General features: G+C 33.6%; 1 long non-coding RNA gene across 3 annotated transcripts in view; it reads right to left on the bottom strand.

Moving 5' to 3' along the window:
• Positions 1–16,750, bottom strand: part of LOC106037552 (uncharacterized) — a 48,858-nt gene extending 32,108 nt beyond the window's left edge. The window contains exons 1-4 of one of the 3 annotated variants that reach the window (XR_010829657.1): positions 14,791–16,750; positions 3,660–3,763; positions 3,084–3,159; positions 2,302–2,370 (exon numbers count right to left, since the gene is read on the bottom strand). This is a non-coding gene — a long non-coding RNA (uncharacterized lncRNA). The remainder of the gene's footprint in view (positions 1–2,301; positions 2,371–3,083; positions 3,160–3,659; positions 3,764–14,790) is intronic. The other 2 variants (XR_010829656.1, XR_001208098.3) reach the window with 2 other exon arrangements.
• Between the last annotated feature and the right edge of the window lie 373 nt (positions 16,751–17,123).

The following is a 17,123-nucleotide window of genomic DNA, read 5'->3' as shown; positions in this document are numbered from 1 at the left end:
CTCAGACAATGTTGGTTATCAGTTTTATAGAGACAAGAGATGCTGCCCATGAGACTGCTATTATCTGCAACTCTTATCTGAAAATGCTTTTTATGAATTTTAGCATGCATTTGGGTAACGGCCAGAGAGCTTATTTTAAAATGTCACCTAAAGTACAGATAGCTCTATTGATAGTGTGCTACAGAATGTCACTTTGAGACTTGAACCTGTAACATTGTGTTGGAAGCAAAAATCATAAGAAATGAAACACAGAAAACTTGGCAGACTACTTAATGACTTCTTATCTTTACACAAATTGCTACAACAAAATGCATTGCTTCTTAAAGAGAAATGTCATTTCCAAACTTGGAATTAAAACATCTGGTCTTTAGTCAGTTTAAATATCCAAGGGTTAAGGCTGTGTCTTGTTTGATAAACTTTTAGGAAAAATAGGAAATATTTGTTAATATTTCAAAACAGTGAATGGTTCTATAAATGTTGAATACAAATCTGAAAAGTGACCTTAGCTTTTTACCTTCCCATCTAACTCTCATTGCTAATATATATAGTTTCAGAACAGCAGTATTTCTTTAAATAATGAACTGCCAATGCAAGAACTATTTCTACTAAGTTGAGTGACAAAAAAATATTAATAATAAAAAAAATTGGATAATGTCTTACTGTATGTATGTGAATTAAAGGCAAACATCACTAATTCAAAGCCAGAAATTCATGCACATTTCATATAAAATATAGATAACTTTTTTGCACTTCTTTTTTTCTAGTTTGTCCTAAAGCTCAGAGCACTTACCTTTTTGTTTTCTTTAGTAGACTTAAATAAAGAAGGAACTAACATAATGTTTATTATCCTTATTATCCCCTATTCTGTAGTAGAAGATCTAATAGGCAGTAAACACTTCTGTCATTAGCAACATAAGTCTTGTATGTATTAGAGACTAAAATAAGATTTGACCTTAACCTTTTTGTGATTGACATATGTTTATGCAGAACTTAATTCATCCATCATAGTAATTAAAATAAAATAAAATAAAATAAAATAAAATAAAATTACTATGGCAAAACACATAGTAATACTTTGGCATAGTTCATGCCTCTATGTAAAAGGAAAAGTTTACCCATGATAGCTATACCAGCTGTGCTGGAAAAAGACACCTTCCAGCTGACAATGCTATGTTACCAAAATCCTGTGGGCACAATAGCACCATAGAGTTTGTTCTTGATGGTTCTGTTGAGGTCTTATGTGAGAGTGTAATTTTGATGAATTTTGCAGTATCTAACTTTCAAAGCTGTGTTAGAAACTGCTAGACAAGCCACTATTCCATCTTTTTTTTCTTTTTTTTTTTTTTAGTTTGTTCATTGATCTTTTCCTGAAATATATATTTCACATTTATCTTTAATGATAAATAAAGCTATGCATTTAAGAATGTACAGAAATTTTAGCTGTAGAAATAAAGAGTGATAACATATCACTCTGTAGAAATTATCCTTTCTCTTTCACTACTCACTCCCATAAGGATAGATGGCACCCAGGGATTACATTTTTTTCATATGTAATTCACCCTTTCTTTTAAGTAAAGGGTTTCTTTAAATACAGAAAGAAATTATTTGGCATCTTATCAAGCTTATAAAAGGACTGAAATCAGTAGTAGTTGACACCCTAAACACAATGTTTAGTTTATGTTCTGTGCAACTAGCTATCCAACCAGGTACTTCATCTTAGTATCTAATGTATTGCATGTTTGATACAACCTCATACCTGTTCAGTAATATATTCTGATTATCCAAATATTTTTTTCCAGTTCTAAAAAGTAGCACTGATGTTTGCAAAGAGAGTTGACAGTGGCATATACATCTTGACACAGAAACAATAATTTACAATGCTTGTGATGTTCTTGACAGCCTCTTTCTGTTAAATAATAAAAAGTACATCAAGAAATTTTACATTAAAATTCTGAAACCCCTCAAGCTAAAAGATCTTTTGGGTAAACAATGTGCCAGAGTGAAATATATATACTACCATACATACATCTTGTGAGGCAGTAGTCATAACCTTCATTCTCTTTGAACATATAGAGGTTTCTTTTGGAAATGTGATTTTTTCTAAATACAAAATCCTACTTTTAATTGTTTAATTTAGTTTCACATGAATTTCTTCATCATCATAGATTCCTAATGGACAACTTTTGAAACTAAAATCCTCTCCACCATTACATGTACTAGCTGTGGAGGACAAGGGTGTTTTCAATCTCTCTATCATTCACCACTTAGGGAATCCATTATTGCTCAGCAAACAACACACACCTCTAAACGATTTCCTCAAGGCCTTCACTGCAGAAGGGACTTCATGATCCAGGTGTGGTTAATGTAAGTCTGAAAATGGAAAGGAGATGCATGTATCAGCATAATACTGCACCTCATCTAAACTGCCTTTCACAGGGATGGCTTGGTAGCTAGAATCCTCCAGCACAGGGGTCTGTATTTGATGTGTTCTGTCCCAGTGTTTGTGCACAATTTTGACGCATGTTTTGTCAACCAACAATTACTCTGAACCTTACTCAGGACTGTTTATGCTGGGCTCTTTTACATATTATGAACATGCCTTCAGCCAACAGACATAAGAATTAGGGCAAAATACTGTGTTAACTTTATTTTGACACAATTCTTTGACTACCCATATTGGTAGAATAACATGACAGATTTATTTCACATGAGTCACCAAGCACTTTTCAAGTAGCTGTAACTTTCTAACACTACTGATCTGAGGAAATTCTTAATTTAATTAGGCCTTTGTTAGAGAAATATAAATGACTGAAGTTGGAGATGAATAACCATTAATTCAAACTTAATCTATGAGAACACATTTTGGACTAATATTCATCCTGTTCAGGATGAAACTAAAATGGACTGTTATCATCACTGCAAACTTATTTTAGAAATGAACAGATGGTATCAGTGATTAATGTTCCTTTTTATTTTTTTTTTCTTTTTTGTGTGCGTGTGTGTGTGTGACCTAATAATGAGCAAGGATATGTTTCGTGTATTTGATTTCTTTCTGTTAATTTTCCTACAATTCTAGGATTTACCTTCATTACTTTGTCTGAACCTCTGTTCTCTTTAAAGGCACTGCTCCTCGATTTCCACAGTCCAGGTCCGGTTTTTCTGTAAAACAATCATTTCAGCATCACAACTGAAGGCATTTTTTAATAGAAACTGTTACCAAAAAGGAGTACATGTATAAGTGAATCTTTATCAAATCAAAGCTCTATGTATTGATCTAGAAGAGTGTTCTTCCTGAAACTCCCTGAATCAATCCACAAAGTGAATTTATAGAAGGAAAAAATATTTGACAGAAATAAAATATCTGAGGAAAATACATTAATCAAACATGGTTTAAGTAAGTCCTCGTCCTTTCTCCACCTAAACACATAAAATAAATCAAATGTTTTAAATAGGTTTGCGTTTTGCAGACTAGTTAATAATTAGCCAAGCAAAATGCATGCTTAACACTGACATATCTACTGCATTTTTTAATAAAATAGAGAATATCCCCAGAGGAATAAGAAATTAATGTAGGAAAAGATGAAAAAGGTAAAAAACAAATATTAAACCACTCTGACCAATACAGAATTGAGAGAAAAAAATTAAAAAGGTCAACTTACCTTTGCTTTTCTCCCAATGGACTGTCATGTTGATCAATTGTTTTTCATCATTTCCAGTCAAATGGCTTTTTAAGTTACCATAAGTCAAAATTAAATAATATATCCTTTAATGTAAAAAGAAAAGAAAGTGAAATACATTAAATGTAGTTATAAGTGAGAAATTTTAGTGTGATACTGCTTGACAGACACTTGTGTATAATGTATGTCACTTAACATGTTTCAGTTTAACATACAACTATATTCAGACCGTTTTTTTTCAGAGAAAAGTGAGTTATGCTTCACTTTAATGGGACTATTCTCTTGTTGGCATGATTTCATCCTTGATTAATAAATGAACATTTTCTTCCACTTCTGAGAACACAGACATTAAAAAAAAAAAAAAAAAAAAAAAAAAAAACACCCTTCAGAAAAAAGTGACGTTCTTTTGTTCAATTTCTTTGGATTACATAAAACAGTTTGGCTATGAACTTAAAAGAGTTCTTGTGCACCAGACTGCAAGAAATATAGAGGGTAACATGTATCCAGTTCCTAGATTTAGTTTCTGAAAAGAAAAAAAAAATAAGCATGGAAATATTTATATAGTTTTTCTCCATTAAAACACCATAAGGACAGGCAAATAAATAGATAAAGCCTAAATTCCCTTTCTCTTTGCCATCTCCCATGGCAGTTATAGCAACAGAGTTTTTTGTGTGTGCACATGAACAAACTGCTTGTAAACATGATTATTTTGAGTAACAATCAATATGTGATGCTATTTTGGAGCTAGTGTGAAAGAAAGGAAGATTGAGCTTTAGTAGAATTTTATATTTAAGATGTTTTTACTCTGCAAAAGTATATAGAATAATCATAATGTAAGAAAAAAAAGTGGAGCTTGCAAATAAATAATCTATTTTTAAAAGCCACGCAGCCTATGGTAAATAGGCTTGTTTTATAAATAAATAATAAGTTCTGAAAAAAGTTTGAAAAAAGAATTTACCATTTTTCTTCTTTTCCTTATCTTCACTGTCAGTTATTTTAATTTGAAAAATAGAAGACATGTTGGAAAAAGGAGGCACAAGAAGAGAATGAGAAACCAGGGGAAAAAAAATCATGAAAGAATGTTTCCTTCTCTTTTAAATTTGACTAAACTGGTACAATTTTAGGAACCTATAAAATGCATATTTTTAGTTACTGAACGAAATTTTGGGAGACCCAGATACTTTTTGGACATGTACTACTACAGAGGGTAGTGTAATACACAGAAAAGTAGATTTTTACAGCAAATACAACAGTGTTGTATAATGTATAATAAATAATAATACCTCCATTTTTAAGTATACATAAATCCTTACAAGATAGTCTTTTCAAATACATTTCTTGTTTGTTTGGTTGTCTTGCTTTGTTTTTATAAATTAATTTCACATTCAGGAATTTTAAAAAAATAATATTCGTTATGTATTTTTAAACACCAGATTTTACTTTATTTTACTTTATTTTACTTTATTTTATTTATTTTATTTTATTTTATTTTATTTTATTTTATTTTATTTTATTATTTTATTTTATTTTATTATATTTTATTTTATTTTCTGTGAAATTTACCTTCAGGACCATTAAGTTCTTTCAGCTTTGAATATTGCTAGAAAAGGAGCTACAAAAGTAATCTGGATATTGAAGTGTAATTGTAGTGGTTTTACTCAGGTGGGCTCCACCACAACTGCTGTCTCACTCCCCCTTCCTCAAAGGGAAAGGGGGAGAAAATACAGAAGAAAATATTTTTGGGAGAAAATATTCTTCCCAAACTGACCCTACATGGGCTGCCATGGGCTGCAGCCTCCTCCAGGCCACATCCACCTGCTCCACCGGGGGCTCCTCCACGGGCTGCAGCGTGGAGATCTGCTCCGTGTGGGACCCATGGGCTGCAGGGGGACAGCCTGCTCCACCAGGGGCCTCTCCACAGGCCGCAGGGGAACTTCTGTTGCGGTGCCTGGAGCACCTCCTGCCCTCCTTCTGCATGGACCTTGGTGTCTTCACTGTTGCACTGTCTGCACTCCTCACTCTCCCAGGTGCTGTTGTGCAGCAGGTTTTTTTGTTTGTTTGTTTGTTTTCCCTTTCTTAAATCTGCTCTCACAGAGGTGCAAACAACATCTCTTATTGGCTTGGCTCTGGGCAGCAGTGAGTCCCATTTGGAGCTGGCTGAAACTGACCCTTATCTAACATGGGGCAGCTTCTGGACGCTTCTCACAGAGGCCACCCTTGCAGCCCTCTGCTACCAAAACCTTGCCACCTAAACCCACTACATGCAAATAGAAAATTTCATAAGGTCACTAGTGAGAACTTATATTGCACCTCTCAATCACATAGCGCAAAATTCAGAGCTCGGGGAAAAGGGTATTTGTTCTTTCTTGTTCTTGCCAGACAATACCTCACCATGATTTAGAGAGTAGTGGGGACAGTTTTGCAATATTGAAACCAGTCTCAGCCCCTCAGTAGGAGCTATGGTTCTGTTGAAAATCTTTGCAGTTCTATATACTGTAAATTTAATTCCAGATTTGTCTTTCCCTGGCTTTTCCCTCAGCAGGTAATCTTCTTTCGTGACTGTGTCTTAAATGTTCTGTAATGGTTATACTGACATTATTCTGCTTCAAGAAGGAGCCTAAAATTCAGCATTTTCTCAGAGCTACCTCTCTGCTTCATTAAAAATTAGGTAGGGGCAGGGGAACCAGCTGCCAGTTTTCCCTGAATACTAAGCAAATTAGCTTAAACTCAATTTATATATAAATCACATTTCTTTTAAGATGTCATCAAAATTATCTGGCAATGAAAATATGACAGAATCACAGAATCACAGAATCATCTAGGTTGGAAGAGACCTCCAAGATCAGCGAGTGCAACCTCTGACCTAACACTAACAAGTCCTCCACTAAACCATATCACTAAGCTATACATCTAAATGTCTTTTAAAGACTGCCACTTGTATCACTACCACTAGGTTAGGTGAGATACATACATACTGCCAAGACAGTTTATGTTGCAGGTATGGGGAAGCCAGGTACTGCATCATGATCACAGAATCATCATAAAATGTCTTGGGTTGGAGGAGACCTTAAAGACCACCTAGTTCCAACCTTCCTGCCACGGGCAGGGATGTCACCCACTAAATGATGCAACAAGGGCCCTCTCTTGGTGAGAGAGAAAAAGAGTTTTGATATTAAAGTTTGATATGCATTTATAGTCAAGCTTATCTCACATCCTACATGATGTTTTATGATGTTCTGGCCCTTTGCAAATGTCAAAGTGAAGATCTCATCTAATTTCCTAGAGTATCTACTTGTTAATACGTAGCAACTATTTTATGACACCTAAAGTAAGATACATCAAACAACCTGCTGATGAAGAAAACATCTTATTTGTGGGCTTCATTTGTGAAAAAAGGTAAATCTAGGGCACAATTCTTCTCTTTTCATATACTTGATTATATCTACTTTACTTAAATGTGCCTGCTTTTCTTTTGACAGAAGGTAACTAGTCCAAATGTAGACATCTATGTCACAGACACCTCCAGCCTGATGAATCTATCTCCACAGAAATTATCTATAAATAATTTAAAGGCAATTACACAAGAGACAGTAATATTCTGATATTATTCACTGTCTGAAGATTAGGCTATTTTTATATTTCATTCTGTGATTTTTCCTGACTTTGTCAGCAGTCTGCCAGAGGCCAACAAGAAAACGGTTAAGTTAAAATGCAAAAGAGCTGCATCAAAGTGTCATAAAGGTGTTAGGTGTGATGTTGAATATCACAGAACAGTATCTATCTATCTATCATCTATCTATTTAATCTCTCTCATTTATTTAATCTATCTATCTATCCATCTATCTATCTATATGTCCATGTCCATCTATCTATATCTATATCTAATCTATATCTAATCTATATCTATCTGTATCTATATCTAATCTATCTACCTATATCTATATCTAATCTATATCTGTATCTATATCTAATCTATATAATCTATATCTATATCTAATCTATATCTATATCCATCTATATCTAATATATCTATATCATCTATCTCCTTCCCAAATACAGAGAATAACTCAACTAAAACAAAATTTCAGAAACCTTTGCTTATTTATCTGGAATATTGGAGGTTCAATATGCCATTTTGTAGTATAAGCTTTAAAAAATGAACGGGGTGTAGTATAAGGGAACCAAGGCTCGATGCGTTGATTTCTCTTGTTCCCACTGACCTGTTGGTGATGATCTGTCTAATCAAAACTGAATTATTAGGGGGAAAAAACATTCCAAAGAGGTGAACACAACTTAAATGTTAGTTAACCATAAGTCAGTACTTCTAATTATGCACCTGCAGATTCTATCAACATATTATGTTTGTGATTATTAGAGTTAACATTGCTAAATACATGCAGTCTCTGTTATTAATAGTAATGAGGCTGATCTCTCTGTAGTACTGATTATATTTTGTGCACATGCCAAAGACATATAAAAAGAATAAAAATTCCCCACTGAAAAGATTTGCAGTCTAACTTGACAGAATAAACAAGGACGAAAAATGTTGAGCATCTTAAGCCAGCAGAAAATAAATAAGAAAGATATGCATTAATATCATTAGTTCCACAAACATCTCATTCTTTGTTGATGCCTCAGTTTTCGAATGCATTTAGTACTTTAGTTAGTTTGCCTGTGAGTTAGTAAGATTCCTCTCTGTCTACTTGTGTAGCTGAATATTTGCAATTATTTACAGGAACTGTTATTAATGGTTCCCGGGCTTGCATTATGGAACCACTTTTGCAACACGGGTTCTATTTCCATCGATATTGTTATTTTAAATATGCTGTTATGAATAAACAAATTTATACAAGACAAGAAATCAAATTTATAACCAATATGACTCCACTTATTTCATGACCTCTAACATGGAAATGCTGTTACAAGTCATGAATTCACAGAGCATATCTAGGCATTCAAGAGAGCTATGAATTAAAGATCTGCACTTCAAAAGAGGTATCTCCAGAAAAACTCTGTCTATAGTATTTTGTTCATCTAATCCAAGAAGTGCCTTTGTGCTCAGAAGGGAAAGAGGTGCATTTCTCCAACAAATGAAATTCATTGCATTATCTCTGTGCAGAATAAAGATCTAAGTCCCATCACTAACAACTTCAGCACCTGTCCTTTCTTGCAGTCTTCAACTACCCTTAAGATATGATAAAAATGAGAAGCAAAATGTTCCAGAAACTTTTAGTTTGTGTACTTTATGCATTAACTAAACTCATCTTTCTTGTCTATCTCTTCCAATGTGAGACTATGCATATACACCACCACACAAGTGATAACTTCTGAATTAAGAATGCAATTTCACTTGGCATTCAACATCCCTCTGTATCAGTTAGTGAACAAAGAAGAGAAAAGACAGTTTATCTCCAACATCACAGGATGGGATTCAACTTTTCCCTTTAAATCTCTACATTGTAGGTGTTACTGTAGGAGACAGTTTCCAATAAAGGCATAGATGAGTTAATCAAATATATTTAATGTGAGTAAATTACTCAGGAGAGTAATTTATCTCTTCATAATTAGGTAGGCAAGTATAGATTCAGTTGAAAGAACATTTATATGTTTTGAGATACTCTGTGGTATGTAAGATTTCTCAGCGCGTCATTACAGCTTGGTGTTACAAGTTATGACCTATAGGAGACTTGTCCATTTCTGGACCAACAGCTGGATAACAAGTTTGACACTGCATTGTATTATGCGTCTTTTCAGCACAACAACAACAAAAAATGTGGAACTAAAGAGATATGCAAGGTAAAACAAGAAACAAGAAAGTAATGAGAGAAACCAGCTATAATTCACTGTTTTATTTTATTTATTTTATTTTTTAATTTTATTACTATTGTTTGCAGGCATAATAAAGAGGGGATGTTTGAAGAATGCTTGATTTAATTTCCTTTAACAAGTTCATATACATCTGCTGTCTAATAAAAAGCCTTTGAACACAACTTTTGGTCTGAGAGTGGTCATTAGTTGCAGGAAACTAGCAAATCTTGGGAGATTTTTGTGAATATATAAATCCTCATGGGTTATTATAACCAAAGTCAAAACAACGGTCATCAGCCTTAATTTGGAATTTAGATTCTTCTGAGAGAGCTTCAATATCCATTTCAAATAATCAGCAATTGATTCACTCAACTCCAGTAATGCTCCAGTAATCCAGGTCTTGGCTATGGATATGCAAGAAAAACATTAAACTGTTTTTCTTTGTTGTTTGTTTGTTTGTTTTTGTTTTCCTTTGGCATAATCCTCTGATTTAAAGCATTTGTGTGCATTCTGTTCTGAAGCATTGTCCACAGAAACTGGCAATTTTTGAGGGGTATCAAGCCAAGCGAAGAATAATTATAAAGGGATTTGCTACAAGTAAAAACAGAAAAGTCCTAGGTTTGTAAGAAGGAATGTTTTAACAGGAAGATTAAGGGGAGAAAGAGCATTTCCTGTTAGAAAGCAACACTACATTAAACCTGTATGTACTTCAAGTGCCTTTACAGGAATGGTCAAAGATAGGCCCGTGCAAACTGTTTATATTTTCCATTATAAATATCCATTGATTTTAAAAATACTGGTAAAAGAAAACAAAACAACAACAACAACAAACAACAACAGCATCAAAAACAATAATTAAGAAGCTTTGTGGACAAGCAGCAAAACGTGTTCTTTTTAAAATATTGTTCTGAACTGCTGTACTACTTCTTCCTCACAAAGCCTCCCCAATAATCTGATATGCTTCTTTCTCATACATCTCATTTTGACTGAGATATAAAACATCTTTTTTTCCACATCACCTGAAATTCTTCAAATATGTCATTATGCTTGTTTATATAAAGCAATTTCTGCCATGGCAGCACACCAATTTTCTGTTGTTACTGTAGTGGGTTTATTTCAGCCATCATCAAAAGATCAACAGGTTTGCATAACCATGGGCAAAAGCAATCCATTTTCTAAAAATAATTTTCAGCCCCAACTATTGAAGAATAAGCACACAACAATTAGATTCCTTGCTTAAAGGGTAATTTATGAACCTATACTAATTTTATAACCTCAGGTAATAAATAACTAATATCATGACTTTAGCACATAAAATGTGTCAAATTACACTCTAAGTCCCATACCTATAGGACTTTTTTTTTTTTTTTTTCCCTAGGCTATATTTTAGCAGCTCTGCAAAAACAATGATTCTTCAGGGGCAAAGATTTTTGTTTTGTGGGGGACCCACTTGCCAGATAGTTCAGCATGGGGGAGCACTTGGGTGGAATATGACAGCTGTCAACCATCTTTATAACTTGTCAACTAGTGGAGACAAGTCATGCCTCTTCATAACTCGAAGCTCTCCTTTGTTTCCTGCAGAAGCCAGCCCAAAGGGACTTATCTGGCAGCCAGAACAAGAGCTCTCATAGTCAGGGACTGAGGAGCAGATGCGAGGCAGAACAAGATTTGCCAGCTCTGTAACCTAGGGGAACCTGAATGTAAAGTGAACCAAAGCCTAGCTGTTTGAACCACTTGAGTCTCTTTTGTAGTTGCATTAACATGAAAAGAAAATATGAGGTTTGGGCCCAATATATAAGAAAAATAAATCTTACAGTTCTGATGTATTAACTCTTGATCCTTTTTAGGTTAAAGCTTAGAAATATAGAAAAAAAAAAAGTTAAATATTATACTGCCTAGTAATATTTTTCAACTTTTAAACTATATGCCTAATTCACATTATAAGAAAATTCAGATTAGCAAGCAAATTTTGAAAATTTTGAAAATTAAGAGAAAAAACATTAAAAACCAAGGCAAAACTGAAATAAGAAAAAGAAAAAACGAAAAAAAAAAAACAACAACAAAAAAAAACACAGTGACTAATTCTCATTTATATTAGGCAATTGTACACCATTCTACTACAGCAGAGAGGTTTGGAAATATGTAAACAGGTAATTTATGCCCATTTTAAAGCCTACTTACATTGCCAGAACAGTAATAAGAGAACCACTGAGCTTCTGAGATTCACAGCAGTCGACACTAGCTAAATCATTATAAGTATGCATGTATTCTCTACAAGTGTCTAAAACCATTATTCATCATTCAAACATCTTAAAGCAGTCAGCATATCAAGGAGGAGAAGCTGCCAGGTGAGCCAGGCACCGAATTACAGAGGCTTGTACTCTGGAATTTGTAAATTGGAAAGCATCCATTAACTTGACTGGGAGTAGAGTTAGACCACTGCAGACTGGTCTTAAACTCTCCAGTAAGAGACAATGAAGAACAATTGGAATGAAGTTTGTGTAACCTGTAGATAGAGAGTTATTTGACAAATCTAGCCTATAAATGGTAAATATTGAAGAAAAATAAATTCATAGTGGTTGACTAATCAAATCTGTCAGTTTAAATGAATGTTTTTGAAAATGTTAATTAAATTTCATTTATGTTTAAATTAAATAATAAATAGTAAACCAGCTTTTCAGAAGACATACTTGATTTTAAAGTTAGTTCAGAAGTTCAGATTATTAAATAATAATAATAATAACTAACAGCAGAAATTAATATATTTATCTGAAGCATGGTGTACATGTATATATGTGATGCATGGTCATTCTGCTAAAGAAAAAAAGAAAAAAAAGTGGTTTTTTTTTTGACAGCAAAAATTATGAAAACAAATGTTAGAATATTAAATTTAGAAAATTCCAGTATATTATAAATAGTGATGTATCCCTAGGACATCATAAATTTCTCTCTTTTGAATTTATCTCTCTCCCTCAGCTACCTCACCCACTTTTCCAAAAGATCAAAATTGTTAATTTTTAGACATTTCTAGTGACAAAAATTTGTTAAACCTACTGTAATATAGCTGAAGAATCAAAAATATTCAATTTACAAGTGTTATTCTGCAGTGGACTACTTGTTGAAATTGGGAGCACTTTTTAAAAAGCCATTCACATCTGAGAGGCAAAGATTCACCATATAATGATCAAAATCCCTGATAGTCATTAAAATTAAGGACTCTGCTGAAGAACAGCTTCAGATAAAGATTTGCAGAGAACAAAGTAAAGATTATCACAGACAGACAAACACGTGGCAGATGTGACACTAGCTCCAAAGAAATTACCCCTTTATTCTGAAAGCTGATTCCAGGCATAGCTGGCTAATGAGCAATAGCCCTTGACATATCTGAGATAGAAGAATTTCTTTGCTTGTCTTCACCATCTTAGATACAGATGCCGATTCACAATGCTAAAAAAGTTTCTACTCAAACACTACAGGTTTGGAATTTAAAGGATATTCTCACAGTTGGGATAATGTGACGGATTAATTTGCATTTGCAGTTTAAATTTCTATTGTTTTAAATATCTTTAAATTCATGCAAATTTTGATGCTACCCTTTTATCTTTGAGATACTGGGACATAAAAGACTGGTTCTGAACCTGCTTGTGATAATCTGGTTTGCATATGTGAAATGCAATACATTCTTCTGTTGCTATATTTGATGTACTATCTCATTTACTAGATAGAGCAAGAGACACTTCCTTTTGCTGGTTCCTTCTCTCTGGAAGGAATAATACACATGAGCAGTTTATTAAAGAACACCAAACTACACTTTCTAGAAACATGTAATTCACTATCACAGAAACCATTTTTGATATACCTTCACAAATTCTGCATTCCTTTGAGACCATCTGCTTAACACATTATAGAAATAGTTGACACAGACATTGAACTGTCATTCATGTTTAAGAGAAAGAGACTTCCTAGATTAATGGTTAGCAAATGGTTGCATTAATTAAGTAGAAAGATGATGAATCTTTCAAATAGTGTTTATAAGAAGGACGAGAAGGATTCTTTCTGCCTGACTTCAGTCTCATGAATCTCTTTAAACAAGTGGGATTGATTCAAAGATTACAGAGTTCAGACATCAGTAGGCATGTGGGAACAGTGAGAAATGATACATTTCTATGCTATATTGGGTCTAATCTCAAAATCTTAGAAAATTTTGCAGATCAAGTTGTGCACCATTTAATTCCCAGTTCTGTGCACATAAAAGGCATGAAAGTCAGTGAGTTTCATTTTCAGTTCTTTAGCCTCTAAACTCAGGAGCACTTCATGCAGCCAATTTTTCTCCTAGGCAAAAGATTGGGAGCAAAAAGTCAGTACCCAATGCTCTGAAAATTAATATATTAAATATGTTCGGAGTATTATGAGCATGAGTCTCAGAAGTTTGGAGCCCTCATATGAAATGACAGTGCTTGATTGAAGCCCTTGAAATATCTAAAGATTTCTAGCAAGTAGTTCACAGAAGTCTATTCTTATGCAACCAAGAACATGACAAGCATCTACTAAATTAACCCATAAACAAACTACTGTGTAATTCACAATTATCAAAATTCTAAACAACCACATCCTTTGATCACAATTCTGCTGAGTAAATTATTACTAAAACCTTGCAAATATTAAGCAAGCAGAATCTAATTCTTCTACCAGCATACCCAAATACCATCTTCCATAAATAACTTCACTCTCCTGGTTATCCACAGAAATCAGAGTAGATTTCTTTTGCTTATCTTAAAAAGTTAAGGAAAAAAAATGAGAAACTCTTGGTAGCATAGCTATTGGAGTATGCAGGTAGCTAATTAACACTGATGAGAAGAAATAATTGGCATTGACCAGACATAAATATTGGAATCAACGTACAGGGAACCAGAACAGTGTAAATAAAACCAACTTGGTGTATAGTATCTCCTGCTGTAAATACGAAAAAAAAATTGCTTTAGAGAGATCAGTTTTTCACAAAGACAGTTGTATCTGTCTTGAAGATAGTGACATCTTTTCATCAGAAATCAAACACAAAACTGAAAACATAATCTGTCTCTTAAGATATAACAAGGTGTTGTGGTTTAACCTGGCAGGCAGCCAGTCATTTCCTCATTCCCCCTAAGTGGGATTGTGGAGAACTGGAAAAAGGAAGAACTCATGGACTGAGATAAAGACAGTATAATAAGGGGGAAAAAAAAAATAAAATAAAACAACAGCCACAACGACAACAACAACAACGACAACAACAACAACAACAACGTGATGCACAACAGTTACTCACCACCAGCTGAGGTTCAGCCAGTCTCCCAGCAGCTGTCCCCAGGTTCATTGTTCAGCATGACATCATAAAGTATGGGATACCTTTGGTCAGTTTGGGTCAGTTGCCCTGGCTGTGTTCCCTCCTAGCTTCTTGTGCATCTCCAGTTTAGTTGCTGGCAGTGCAACATGAGAAGCCAAAAGTCCTTGACTCAGTGTAAGAACTGCTCAGCAACAACTACAACATCAGCATGTAGTCAGCATTATTTTAATCCTAAATCCAAAATACAACATCATACCAGCTATTAAGAAGAAAATTAACTCTCTCCCAGCCAAACCAGGGCACAGTGTTATCAGTGCACATTCTATTGACTTTTTGGCTAATAACATTTTTTGTTCAATTATTTTCTCAATTTCTTCCTTACTCATTGTCATGACATCTGCTTATGCACTTCTGTGTTATGGAACACCTCAGAAAACCCATCAAGAAAATGCATTGAAGCCTCCTACAACTGTGCTTTTCAGAGCCCAGCATTAATCTTAAAAGTGGTATTTAAAAATTCATAAAGTAGATGGACATCTCTGCTTTACAGAAGTGAACTGAAAAGTAATTCTGTAAAGAAAAGAGTGAATTTAAATGAAGATATCTAGAGCTGCTGCAACAACACTATGTTAAGTCAGCAGGAGGCTGAAAAGAAAGTGTTGGAAAAGAATCTAAGAAGCAGTATGTAATTGATTTTTAGAAGGGAAGACTGAAAACATGTGAGAAACCAGTTTAAGACTGCATGCAACAAAAGAAGATTGCACGTAAATAAAGTCAAAGAAAAAAATGTTGTAAAGGCTTCATAAGAATGGGGCAAACTACTATCCAGCTATCTTAGTCATGTATATCATCAGTGTGTATGCTCAAAAAAAAAATAATCTCAAATTGGTTTTAAAAAACTCAACCTTATTTCAGAGTTTGCTTCTTAAGGACTTGTAAACTGATGCATATAACACAGACTTCTGCTTGTAAAACAATTGCACTTCATACAGTACAGAAGACATACAGATTTAGGCAGAATAACAGAAACCAGTGTACATATCTCTCTACCTCTGCTTCTTCATCATCTTCATGCTTTATGCTTACATTAGATTTTGTAAAGAAGTCATTATCTTCCCTTTTCCATCTCATCTATCTCATTCTTTTCCTTCATCAGCTGCGTGTTCAGCTCTCAATAAAGAAGGAATAGTGGAAGTCCTGAAAATTCAACCCTGAGTTGCATTTCCACCAAGTTAATCCACAATACAAGTTATCTGAATGGAGAAAAGCCTCTTTACTTGTCATAAAAATCATATATGGTATTCTACAAGATAAGGTTCATTTTTCATTAAGAGGAAATGAAGGATGATTTCCAAACTTGCATATTTTTATTTATTTATTTTTTCTCGCTGCTCAGATTTCTTTGCACTTCTAACACAGAAAATCTGCAATTCTCGTCTCATGTTTACAGGCACATATATAATAACACTGAGTGAAGTTTACACCTTTCAAAAAGAATAGCTGCTGAACCTGTTCAGGCTTGTCCTTCCAGACCTTTAATAAGAGTATTTATTAAGTAAGATTTTAAATATTTTGTCAGATCTGACAAAGGTTATTCATTTTATTTATTTGCTTATTAAGCACAACTCTTTTGATTTAGGGTGTAAAACATTGCTGTCCTAACAGACTGGTTAAAAAATAATAATAATAATAATAAAGTAAATAATCACACCTATATTGGCAGAAAAAGGTATTTTTCTTAACATATTTGATTACATTTGAAGAACTAGTTTAAGCTAATGCTCTGCTATTTTATCTACAGAAACAACCTCTTTAGACTGGATTATTAATATCCCTCTTCTTGTTAAAGGCACTTTCTAAAAGAAGTATCAGTCATTTTAGAATAATTACTAAATTTAATTGCTTGCTAATTGAAGAATTTACCTGTTTCTCATGTTATATTTAAATATATTACTATCTCAAGTTCTCTTTGCTTTGCTATCTTTCCACTAAGAAGGCTATCATGAACATTTATATCCATAAAGGGAATACAAATTAACACTGCTTCATTCTCTGCCAATAAAACTAATGTCAGCTCCAATTATATAAATTTAAACGTGAAAAGCTAATTGTGGTTTTAAAAGAACTATGAAGAAGAAAACAAATAATCAAATTGTGCTGTGTTGAAAACATAATAATTCTAATATAAGGAGAGAAAATATTAGGCTTTTCAGAAAAAGAAAAAAAAAAGTAGAATGAACCAACCTTTCTATGCATTTGGTAAGAATAGATATCAACATACTTCTGTTCTGAATCCTAATTTCTTGCATGGCATT

This window comes from Anser cygnoides, chromosome 2 (genome assembly GCF_040182565.1).
Source record: "Anser cygnoides isolate HZ-2024a breed goose chromosome 2, Taihu_goose_T2T_genome, whole genome shotgun sequence".
NCBI classification, from domain to species: Eukaryota; Metazoa; Chordata; class Aves; order Anseriformes; family Anatidae; genus Anser; species Anser cygnoides.
This window is presented reverse-complemented; position numbering and strand designations above follow the sequence as displayed.